This window comes from Kogia breviceps, chromosome 13 (genome assembly GCF_026419965.1).
Source record: "Kogia breviceps isolate mKogBre1 chromosome 13, mKogBre1 haplotype 1, whole genome shotgun sequence".
Classification (NCBI taxonomy): domain Eukaryota; kingdom Metazoa; phylum Chordata; class Mammalia; order Artiodactyla; family Physeteridae; genus Kogia; species Kogia breviceps.
The window spans coordinates 3,238,142-3,250,193 of NC_081322.1; positions in this window are offsets into that span (position 1 = coordinate 3,238,142).

A 12,052-nucleotide genomic window follows, 5' to 3' on the forward strand; every position below is an offset into this window, starting at 1 on the left:
AGCTCACTTGCTTGTGTCACACTTCTTTCTTTTTTCCTGTTCAGCGTCTTATAGTTTCTGAGTGCAGGTCTTCTATCTCCTTAGGTAGGTTTATTCCTAGGTATTTTATTCTTTTTGTTGCAGTGGTGAATGAGATTGTTTCTTTAATTTCTCTTTCTGATCTTTCTTTGTTAGTGTAGAGGAATGCAAGAGATTTCTGTGCATTAATTTTGTATCCTGCAACTTTACCAAATTCATTGATTAGCTCTAGTAGTTTTCTGGTGGCACCTTTCAGTTTATCTATGTATGGCATCGTGTCATCTGTAAACAGTGCAAGTTTTGCTTCTTCTTTTCCAATTTGTATTCCTTTCATTTCTTTTTCTTCTCTGATTACCGTGGCTAGGACTTCCAAAACTATGTTCCTGATCTTACAGGAAATGCTTTCAGTTTTTCACCATTGAGAATGATGTTTGCTGTGGGTTTGTCATATACGACCTTTATTATATTGAGGTAGGTTCCCTCTATACCCACTTTCTGGAGAGTTTTTATCATAAATGGGTGTTGAATTTTGTCAAAAGCTTTTTCTGCATCTATTGAGATGATCATATGGTTTTTATTCTTCAATTTGTTAGTATGGTGTATCACACTGATTGATTTGCGTATATTGAAGAATCCTTGCATTCCTGGGATAAACCCCACTCCATCATGGTATATGATCCTTTTAATGTGCTATTAGATTCTGTTTGCTAGTATCTTGTTGCAGATTTTTTAAATCTATAATCGTCAGTGATATTGATCTGTAATTTTCTTTTTTTGTAGTATCCTTGTCTGGTTTGGGTATCAGGGTGATTGTGGCCTTGTAGAACGAGTTTGGGAGTGTTCCTCCCTCTGCTATATTTTGGAAGAGTTTGAGAAGGATAGGTGTTAGCTCTTCTCCAAATGATTGATAGAATTCGCCTGTGAAGCCATCTGGTTCTGGACTTTTGTTTGTTGGAAGATTTTTAATCACAGTTTCAGCTTCAGTGCTTGTGATTAGTCTGTTTATGTTTTCTATTTCTTCCTGGTTCAGTCTTGGCAGATTGTGCATTTCTAAGAATTTGTCCATTTCTTCCAGGTTGTCCATTTTATTGGCATAGAGTTGCTTGTAGTAATCTCTCATGATCCTTTGTATTTCTGCAGTGCCAGTTGTTACTTCTCCTTTCTCATTTCTAATTCTGTTGATTTGAGTCTGTGCCCTCTTTTTCCTGATGAGTCTGGCTAATGGTTTATCAATTTTGTTTATCTTCTCAAAGAACCAGCTTTTCGTTTTGACCTTTGCTATCGCTTCCTTCATTTCTTTTTCATTTATTTCTGTTCTGATCTTTATGATTTCTTTCCTTCTGCTAACTTTGGGGTTTCTTTGTTCTTTTTCTCTAATGGCTTTAGGTGTAAGGTTAGGTTGTTTATCTGAGATTTTTCCTTGTTCTTGAGGTAGGATTGTATTCCTATAAACTTCCATCTAGAACTGCTTTTGCTGCATCCCATAGGTTTTGGATCATCGTTGTTTTCATTGTCATTTGTTTCTAGGTGTATTTCGATTTCCTCCTTGATTTCTTCAATGATCTCTTGGTTATTTAGTAGTGTATTGCTTACCCTCCATGTGTTTGTACTTTTTACAGTTTTTTTCTTGTAATTGACATCTAGTCTCATAGTGTTGTGGTCAGAAAAGATACTTGATACAATTTCAATATTCTTAAATTTACCAAGGCTTGATTTGTGTCCCAAGATATGATCTATCCTGGAGAATGTTCCATGAGCACTTGAGAAGAAAGTGTATTCTGTTGTTTTTGGATAGAATGTCCTATATATATGAATCAGTCCATCTTGTTTAATGTGTCATTTAAAGCTTGTGTTTTCTTATTAATTTTCATTTTGGATGATCTGTCCATTGATGAAAGTAGGGTGTTAAAGTCCCCTACTATTATTGTGTTACTGTCAATATCTCCTTTTATGGCTGTACCATTTGCCTTATGTATTGAGGTGCTCCTATGTTGGGTGCGTAAATATTTACAATTGTTATATCTTCTTCTTGTATTGATCCCTTGATCATTATGTAGTGTCCTTCTTTGTCTCTTGTAATAGTCTTTATTTTAAAGTCTATTTTGCCTGATATGAGAATTGCTACTCCAGCTTTCTTTTGATTTCCATTTGCATGGAATATCTTTTTCTATCCCCTCACTTTCAGTCTGTATGTGTCCCTAGGTCTGAAGTGGGTCTCTGATAGACAGCATATATACAGGTCTTGTTTTTGTATCCATTCAGCCAGTCTATATCTTTTGGTTGGAGCATTTAATCCATTTACATTTAAGGTAATTATCAATATGTATGTTCCTATTACCATTTTTTAATTATTTTGCATTTGTTATTGTAGGTCTTTTCCTTCTCTTGTGTTTCCTGCCCAGAGAAGTTCCTTTAGAATTTGTTGTAAAGCTGGTTTGGTGGTGCTGAACCCTCTCAGCTTTTGCTTGTCTGTAAAGGTTTTAATTTCTCCATTGAATCTGAATGAGATCCTTCCGCGGTAGAGTAATCTTGGTTGTAGGTTTTTCCCTTTCATCACTTTAAATATGTCCTGCCACTCCCTTCTGGCCTGTAGAGTTTCTGCTGAAAGATCAGCTGTTAACTTATGGGGATTCCCTTGTATGTTATTTGTTGTTTTTCCCTTGCTGCTTTTAATACTTTTTGTTTGTATTTAATTTTTGATAGTTTGTTTATAGACTCTTGCTTCTCATAAGAATATGAGCTCAATGGGGCAAGGAATTTTTGTCGTAGGTCTTTTTTATCTCTACATCCTCAGTGCCTGCAAAATTACCTGGCACATAGATGTACTCAATAAATATTTGTCTAATAAATTAAGATTTCACCAATGTCTATCATCCCACTACATTCTAAGCATCCATGAAGAGAGGACCATACCCTCTTTTGCTCACAATTCTATCTCCAGGGACTAGTACCCTATAAATATGTATTTATTTTGTAGAAATTCAATAAATACGTATTAAATAAATAAACACACTCATTCTCCTATATTAGATAATAATACAAAGAAAACAATAATTCTTCCATGATAGGTGGAATGACAAAAAAATAGCAACAGGTGGTAAACAGGTATTAAACCGGCTTTCAGTTATGGCACCTCAAAGATGGTGGTGGTTCATTTATGTGGACTATTTATTATTTTGGTTGGAAAGGAAGAAAACAGTCTGAAAAATATTAACCCGAGTTTCCTTTATTTTTCTCCAATTATGACAGCTCTACTTCAAGAATATGAAAATCTAGTATCACAGGTTACCATCATTCACCTATGAAGAAGAGAATTTATGAACCAGGAAGATGTGAACACCTCAAGTAAAAAGGTTCAAATAGTTGACTCTTAACCATTCCTATCTAGATACGTTAATAAATTTTTTTTTGTAAAACTGAGGTTATCAGTATAGTTCCTACTCTATTTTCACCTAAATCTATCTCATAACGTTTCATTTGTTAAAATGCAGTTAAAGCAATTTTATAAAGGGGATTCAAATTTGTATATGATTCATGGCATTTTGTCAAATAATGAATTTTTCAGAAGAACTGAAAACAAAGATTTAATGACTTGCCCGGCTTTCTTGCCAGTGTCAATAGGACATGCTTGTTGAGTAATTTTTTTCCAAGTGTGACGAGGGATGATTTGCTCTTTTCCATTCACATTGCACTTTGCTTTCGGCTAATAGTATGCATTAGCAAGGAGGTGGGCTGAGGTCAAGGGAGCAGCGAGACTACATAAACGGACCCACACAGGCACTGAATCCAAAAACGTGACTTCATTCCTATGGTGCTTTAATCAACTGAATTAAGCAACCACAGTTCATTAAAGATCTAATCCTCTCTACCACTCACACATCTCTGACCTACACATCAATCCATGCGCTGTCTCTCTGCATCACTGAAACACTTGGTTCTGGGATAGGCTTAATTAACAGTCAATACCAGAAAACAGCCATAAAAAACCATGTCACATAGTTTTCCTTTACTGTTCTACTTAGTGGAACAAGAGCATACTGAGAAAATTGCTGCCTTCCCAAACTGACAATTTCATGAGTGACAGAAACATCAAAATGAAAACAAATTGTAATACCATCTGATTGGCTTGAAGAAGCAGTGTGGTGTAGTAGTTAGAGAAGCAAATGGGGTTTCAGACATTGAAGGTTCAGCTCTGGCTCTGCCTCTTCCTGTTGTGTGACCATTGGCAACTTGGTTTCTCTCAGCCATAATTTTCCTTATCTAACAAAATGGAGTAATGATATTACTATGAGAATCCAAAGGCCTGATGTATGTTAAGTCCCTGGAGTAGAGTAAGCAGTCAGTGCATTTTATTATTATAGACACATTTACTCTGGTAGCTGTTTCAAGAACAGATTCAATAAATCAAGAAAGGAGGAAGGGGAACTAACAAGGTTGTTAGTTGCAACACTTCTGGTCCCAGAAGTGTTGCAACACTTCTGGTCCCAAAAACAGATTAGAGATGTTGAACAGACAGAATCAATCATTGTCTGGCATGTGGTGGTCGGGAGTGGCGGAAACAGTGAAATCCAGGGAAGGGGTGCCAAAGAAAGAAGAGTCTAAAAGGGATTTCATGAAAAGGGTATACTACAGAATTCTGGAAGAAGAAGAGGTGATAAAACCAGCAAAAGTTGCATGAAGTATTGTCTTTATGCCAAAATCCAGTCTTCCCTGGCTCTTGGCAACTAGATGCATCATAAGAGATATACTATAAATCTATAAGAACTCCAAGCTATCCTTGTAAATGAATTGAATACTATTCCCTTCATGTGTTTTACTATTATTTTTCTAATTCACGTCAATGCTGTAGTAATTAATAATTACAATTTCTTACGCAGACATTCTTAAAAAGTAACTTTTATTCTTATTTATACTTTTAAATTCTCAAATATTATGTCATGTTTTGGTAAATGGGCCAGAGTATAATTCTCTTATTTTCTTTAATAAGAGTCCTTGCTTTGAAAATAATGGTAACTATGTATAGCCAGTTCTTGGGAACCACTTTTCAATTTCAGAATTTTTTTCTGATTATTTGAGATTTGATAAGCACAACCATAATGGAGATGAATTAAGAGGAAAGTCATGGAATATTCTGCTGTATCCAAACAGTGTCATATTTGTTTCATAATTGTTTTTCTTTGCATCAATTATTTCAGTCACTGTGACTGTTCCCATAAATACTTGTACACAGATGGACATAATTCTGTACTGTTAAAATCTCTACTCAACCCAACAGACCTCCAACAAATACTTGAGTGGACATCCCTCCAGGTAGTTTCAAGAGAATCTGTATCTGTCTGTGAAAGGACTTAGATTGATGAGTTAAGAGGAAACTAATCTAGAAAGAGAGGGAAATGTGAAATAGAGAGATGAGTTGCAAACACCGCCTTCCTGCCATTTTGACACACCCAGGACATTAGTCACTGGATCTGCATTTTTAGTTAGGTTGTATACAACCAAGAAAAGTTAGTATCATCCAAGTCAGTGAGGACATGGGCAAATAATTGCTACCAGCTCATCTTTCACCACCAACCTATTTCATAGCCTATTTAATAGCTCCCTAAAAAAGAAATTGACTAAGAAAAAAATACTCAACAATTATTCGAATAGGATGACAGTTTTACTTATTTATGTTGTTCCTGGAAGCTCAGGACAAATGTATTCTTAGTCTAGTTAAGTCAATTAGAGTGTGCGTTCCCCTATCCTGCCCACCCCATCACCACCACCACCATCTACACATACACAGAGACAACACACACACAGGTAAAACACACACTTTTTTGCTTAGAAATATTTTGGTGGAATTTAATATTTGGAGAACACGTTTACTACATGGTATGCATTGCCAGCTCTATAGCTGTGCTTTTCAAAACCAAGGACAACAGTTGTGGACTTTTGTGCTTGGTGAAAATAGCAGAGGTGAATTTGCAATAAGATCCAACTACTCCACCAGAGGTCTATGAGGCCTCAAATTCAGCAGAAAGGTTAAAGGACTAAGAGTCAGGAAACCAGGCTTAAATCCAGCTCAGCTACAACTGTGGCCTAAGCTGAGGCCAGTCACCTTGATAACCTGGGCCTCTGATTCCTGGCACAAATGGAAGACTCAGCCTAGATGGTATCTAGTTTCTTGCAGCTGTTGAGTTCATTGCTTCTCTGAGAGGCCTGTCTTGCATATTTTGTATTTTACCAGAGAAGAGACAACCAGGCTCAGCACCATCCTGATCCTAAGAGAATGCCTAAGCCTCACCTAAAAAACACAAATTTAAATTATTTCTACATTTGTCTTATCCTATGATGAAAACCTAATTCTATTTTGTCAAAGAAGGATGTGTGAAAAATACATATGAAAATGTGAGTAGAATGAGGTTAAAAGTATAGGCCATGTGAAGACTCCTGTTGACTAAATAGAACCAGTGAAATACCTGAAACATGTATGGAAGGGAAAATTGGAATAAATGACCCATTCAGTCCAAAGAGTGAGTCAGAGAGGTTAAAACAGAGCAATAGGGACTTCCCTGGCAGTCCAGTGGTTAAGACTTTGCCTTGCAATGCAGGGGGTGCAGGTCTGATCCCTGGTCTGGGAGCTAAGATCCCACATTCCTTGAGGCCATAAACCAAAACATAAAACAGAAACAATATTGTAATAAATTCAGTAAAGACTTTAAAAATGGTTAACATCAAAAACAAAATCTTTATTTTAAAAAAAAGAACAACAGAGCAATAATTACCAAACTGTGTTCCACAAGGTGTTAAATACGTTCCTTTTTTTTTTTTTAAAGGGAGAGTTTGGTTATTATGGTCAAATTAGTTTGGGACTAGATGGGTTAAATGAGTTAAGCAAATTTATTTTTGCTGCAGGGCCTCTGAGACTATGGTTTGAAGCCTTTCCCAAACTAACTGACCATAGAACCCTTCTTTCCAGGAATACCTCATGGGATCTCTATGAAAGAAAGACCCTGTAGAATATACTAAGATAAATTAGGGAAACTAAAATATATTGACAAAACATGTCAATCTGCTTTCTGACATATATTAATGAATTGACATATCATCTTTAAGAGACGCCTCCAAATTTGATGTCTACTGGAGATTTTATCCAGCCAGGAATAAAATCATTTGTTTCAAACTGACATTTGTTAAATGTCTGAATGGTTCTCAGAACCCCTGCTATTATATTCCAATATAAATATGGTATGTGTACCTTTTGAAAGTGGGCTTTGATATTTATGGACGGAAGAGCCAAAGAGAAATGGGAGAAAAATGATTTTTGAAGTGATCTATGTTTGTCTTCCATGGAATTTTTTCCATCTTTTTAAAAAGGAGTTCCTTGGCCAATTCTGGCATGTCTCAGGAAACTACAAGCCAGGGTAAACCAGGAGCCTGCTATAACACTTCATTCTTATGCATCATTTAAAAGGCATGCGTGCTTCATGTGAATCCAATAACACTAGGCATACGGAGAGCAGGGGTTATGTTAGGACCCAATAAATAATGCTTCATCTCGTCTTTTAGGCTCGACGAACAAAGAAACCTTGTGGAAGAGAGAGGTTACATTTTAGAATAAGGCGTCCTATTTTCTGAATACGTTGAAGAAGCCTTCAAGCCTACAACCACAAAGATAAATAATAGTCTATAAAACAACACCCTTGAAAACATTGAGACGGATTTTTTTTGCAGCAATGATGAGGGCTGTCCATGACCCATAAGTATATGAAGTACTAATATAATCATGAGAGTCCTCTCTAAGAATCAAACTAAGGGAAAAGGCTCAAAGTCGGCATGACCAAGAGATTTTATTGGGGTATTTGGGGCACAGTAAGTGTATCAGTTTAAGGCTAAACAATATTCACCTGTGTCTAGCAGGGTGCTACGGGGTGCCTAGTAGGGAGTGTTACATAGGAGATTAAAACCCTTCCTTGGGTAAAACTTACAGAGAAAAGGAACTGAGCACACATGTTTTGGTTCACGAATCATGTGCCAGAATCAAAGGAAAGAGATCATTAGGAGGACAGCTCAATGTCAGTCACCCTTATTTCCCTCATCCCAGAGCTTGCAGGCTCACGGCCAAGTACCGGAATGTGGAAGCATCCACTGAGGAACAAGTGAAAACAAGAACAGCTGAGACAGACTTGCAGCACTCAAGCAGCAGCAGCACTGGGGCCAGTCTCACCCCCCATAGTAGGAGACACTGGTGGCTGATGCTGTGACAGATTCATCAAGACACTCAGCGATAGGCACTGACAGCCTGGGCACAGACGCTATCGCTTCTAGAATCATCCCCATAGGGCAGCATTGGCAACCAAGCTGCTGGTTTTTTTGTTTTTTTTTTTTTTTTTTGCGTTACGTGGGCCTCTCACTGTCGTGGCCTCTCCCGTAGCGGAGCACAGGCTCCGGACGCGCAGGCTCAACGGCCACGGCTCACGGGCCCAGCCGCTCCGCGGCACGTGGGATCTTCCCGGACCGGGGCACGAACCCGCATCCTCTGCATCGGCAGGCGGACTCTCAACCACTGCGCCACCAGGGAAGCCCCCAAGCTGCTGTTTTTAATACCAGAAGGCAGTGAGCATACTATAAGGGATCAGGGTAAGAGAGAGAGAAAGTAGAACAGAGGATGCCACTGGGTGGTTAAAAGGATACATTTGCTGATGGTAGACGACATACATCTGAAGAACGTCATACAACTATGTAGTAGACGTATAAGTGTGGTCTAGAGTTCCCACATAGCGTGAGTATGGCCTGAGAATCAAGAATTACATAAGAAAGGACTGCAGAATATTGAAACTGCTTGTATTGGAATGGAGTCCTGGCTGGCTGTGGTCGTCTTGGTAAACAATGGAAACTCTCGTTTAATTGAATTGGCTTAAACTTGGTCCATTGTGCGAGGTTATGAATTTGATAACCTATTAAGGTCATCTCCCTAACCACTATAAAGGTTCTAATGAATACTGCATTCTCTCCATCGTATTCCCAAAGATCAGAACACTCTGGCATAGTCCTAGTTAAGTTTTATTATTTTCAAACTATCGATTCTGGAGTATAATAAAAATGCACTTTAAAAAGCCGTAATGCTCATCTACTTGAGTATTTTTAATATCAACAAGTAATTTTTATAAAGATAGCTCATATTTTTATAGGTATTTTCAAAGTTTCTCCATCTGATCGTGTTATCCTGTAAGAAGAGGTAAGAGATTTAGCAGGTAAGGAAACAAAAGTGCTGAACTGGCCAAGGACGGTCAATCTCTAAGTGGTAAAGTTAGGTCTAGAACTGACATCTCTGGACTGCTAACCCAAGCCAACTCACTGAACCACACTAGACCACCTTTCTTCTGGTACCTTTTCCCAATCTTTGGGTCACTTCAACAAGTTCGAATATTATCCATGCCAACTCCACCAAAAAAACTTAAAACCATGAGCTTCTTTAACCTACATTAACCAAGAAGTACCAGACAGTTACATCTCCCTAGGGCTTTAAATTCGTTTAAAGTGTAAAAGACGCTTTTTGACTTTGAGTTTTCAGACTTTGCTTTATTAGTGTCTTTCATGAAAAGAATGCCATCATTAGTTTGTTTCTGTTCTGGATGTTCTTACAAAACTCTCTGTGGAGTGTTCTTCTCAAGGCTTAACGTTGTTCTTTCCATGAGTTGCACAACCCAGCTACCCCGCCAGAAGACAGACAAGGTATCCCCCCATAGAGGGCCGGTTACCCTGTGATTTTATAGCTCCAGCACAAGGAATGACCACATCCTCATAAAAACGAATTCACTACAGGATAGGAAGAGACAACAGGGGAAAAAAAAGACTTTCACAGCAATAAGAAAGTTTGTTTCTTCCTTGAGGAAGCAAATATTAAAGTTGTTTCTGTTGTTAATCAGTCACACAAACACTTGGATACGCGCGCGCACACTTATCCAATCTACTCCCTCATAAAAATAATCTCATTAGTCTCAGTCAGGGGAATCTCTGTATGACTTGTTTTTTCAAGATCAGCTCAAATAACTAAATCTAACATAATCCTACCCAAAGTAAAAAATTATTAAAATGATGAAGACATGTCCAGCATGCCAGGATATCTGGAAAGTCCCAAGTTCTTGTTATATTTTGTTGATGTAAGAGTTTATACATCCCCAACACAAAAGAAACTACACAGACATTATTTATCGTTATCTTCTCTTTAAAAATGAAATGCTTCCTTTTTCTGATATCCTTCAGCAGATGAATAAAATGATTTACATTAAACTCACATTAGCTTTGCATTATCACAGATTTTTCTTCTTTTTTGCTTCTTCACTTCCCCCGTGGCTGTACTTTAATAGAACTTTATTAAATTCAAGGCACAGTTTGGGAAACTAGATCTTATACATCCAAGGAGCCCTCATATTGAACTCATCCAAAGAATTCACGACATGACATTCTTAAAGTTTTGCAAGGGATGCTGTAAGCCACACACAAGTCTTTGGCCTTCTTCATGATTATACTTGACAGAATTATGTAAACCAGAATGCTCAGGGTAATGAGAAGCTTTTCTGGCCTATAATTTTTTTTTTGTTGTTGTTGTTGTTTGTTTTTGCGGTACGCGGGCCTCTCACCGTTGTGGCCTCTCCCGCTGCGGAGCACAGGCTCCGGACGCGCAGGCTCAGTGGCCATGGCTCACGGGCCCAGCCGCTGCGCGGCACGTGGGATCCTCCCGGACCGGGGCACGAACCCGTGTCCCCTGCATCGGCAGGCGGACTCTCCACCACTGCGCCACCAGGGAAGCCACCCTATAATTTTTTGATAGACATTTTAAATGGGAATGTAGGCACATTATGTACAGTATAGGTACTATATGTGTATACATATATACTTAAACACATATTTGAAAGATTCTTTTCAGAAGGACCTTCTCTATTTATTTTCTTTTTTTTCTATTTATTTTCTTGATCAAATATAAAATACAATTTTATTGTGAATGTAGTAAAATCTCCAATGTAAAGGATGTGAAAATCTCTTCAAAAGTTTTAGACAACACAGATCATAAAAAAATTATTATCATTTATCCTATGCAATAGCATGAAAGCTAATTTTTTTATTCATTCAAAATCCCTTTGATGTAGTTCCTAAGCTACCTAGGGTTTGGAAGGCCTACAATTTTAGTCCTGAGTTTTCACCTAGTAGCTTTAGAGGTTTTCATGGGACTCACGATTGTAGAAAGAAATCCTGTAGGTAGAATCTCTTAGAACTGACTTCACAGGCGCATGGTAATTATAAAGCAGAATTTCTGCCTTGGGATTACGGGGAATGTATATTAAGAACATAGCCTAGCTCTCGAGAGCAACCATCCTGGAAGGTCCACAAGCAGAAACAAGGACACTTAAACATCTCTTTTGCTCGCTCTGTTGGTTGCTTTCGTAAAATAAAGAATGGGTACTTGGATCTCTTTCCAGAAAGGCTGATGCATTTTAATTTTCCCAGATGTTCAGAATTTGAGTGTCAAGACTTATCTCTTTGGTTTGTTATAACTAAGCTTTTGTGACTGAGTTGCTATGACTGAGTTGAGTCTTTGCTTGTCTAAATTATAAATGAGTGTGAAATATTAGATAAAAGGAGAGACTATGAAAATGGAAGTACCATTAGATGAATAGTTCAGAGGTTATTGAGCATGGTACAAAAGAGAATATAAGATATCCTCATTTTAAAATAATATATCAAGCAGGGAATAAGCACTTATATATAAAATTAGTTAAGAAAAAGACACTATATAATTAAGGACTAAATTGTATAGTATTGACTGTATGTTGTAGACTTCAGAGAGTGGAAAAATTTCATAAACAAGAGACAGGAGTTGCAGTGAGACTCAGAGATGACTGATATAGAACACAGGCTGGAGCATGATAGGAGTGGTTGCTGAGAGAGCATCAGTAGTAATTACCATCAATAACCCAATCTTTGGACTTTTCCACCCAAACACAACCTTCTTCCTATACATATAATTGCAACAATAGCAATAGCAACAATA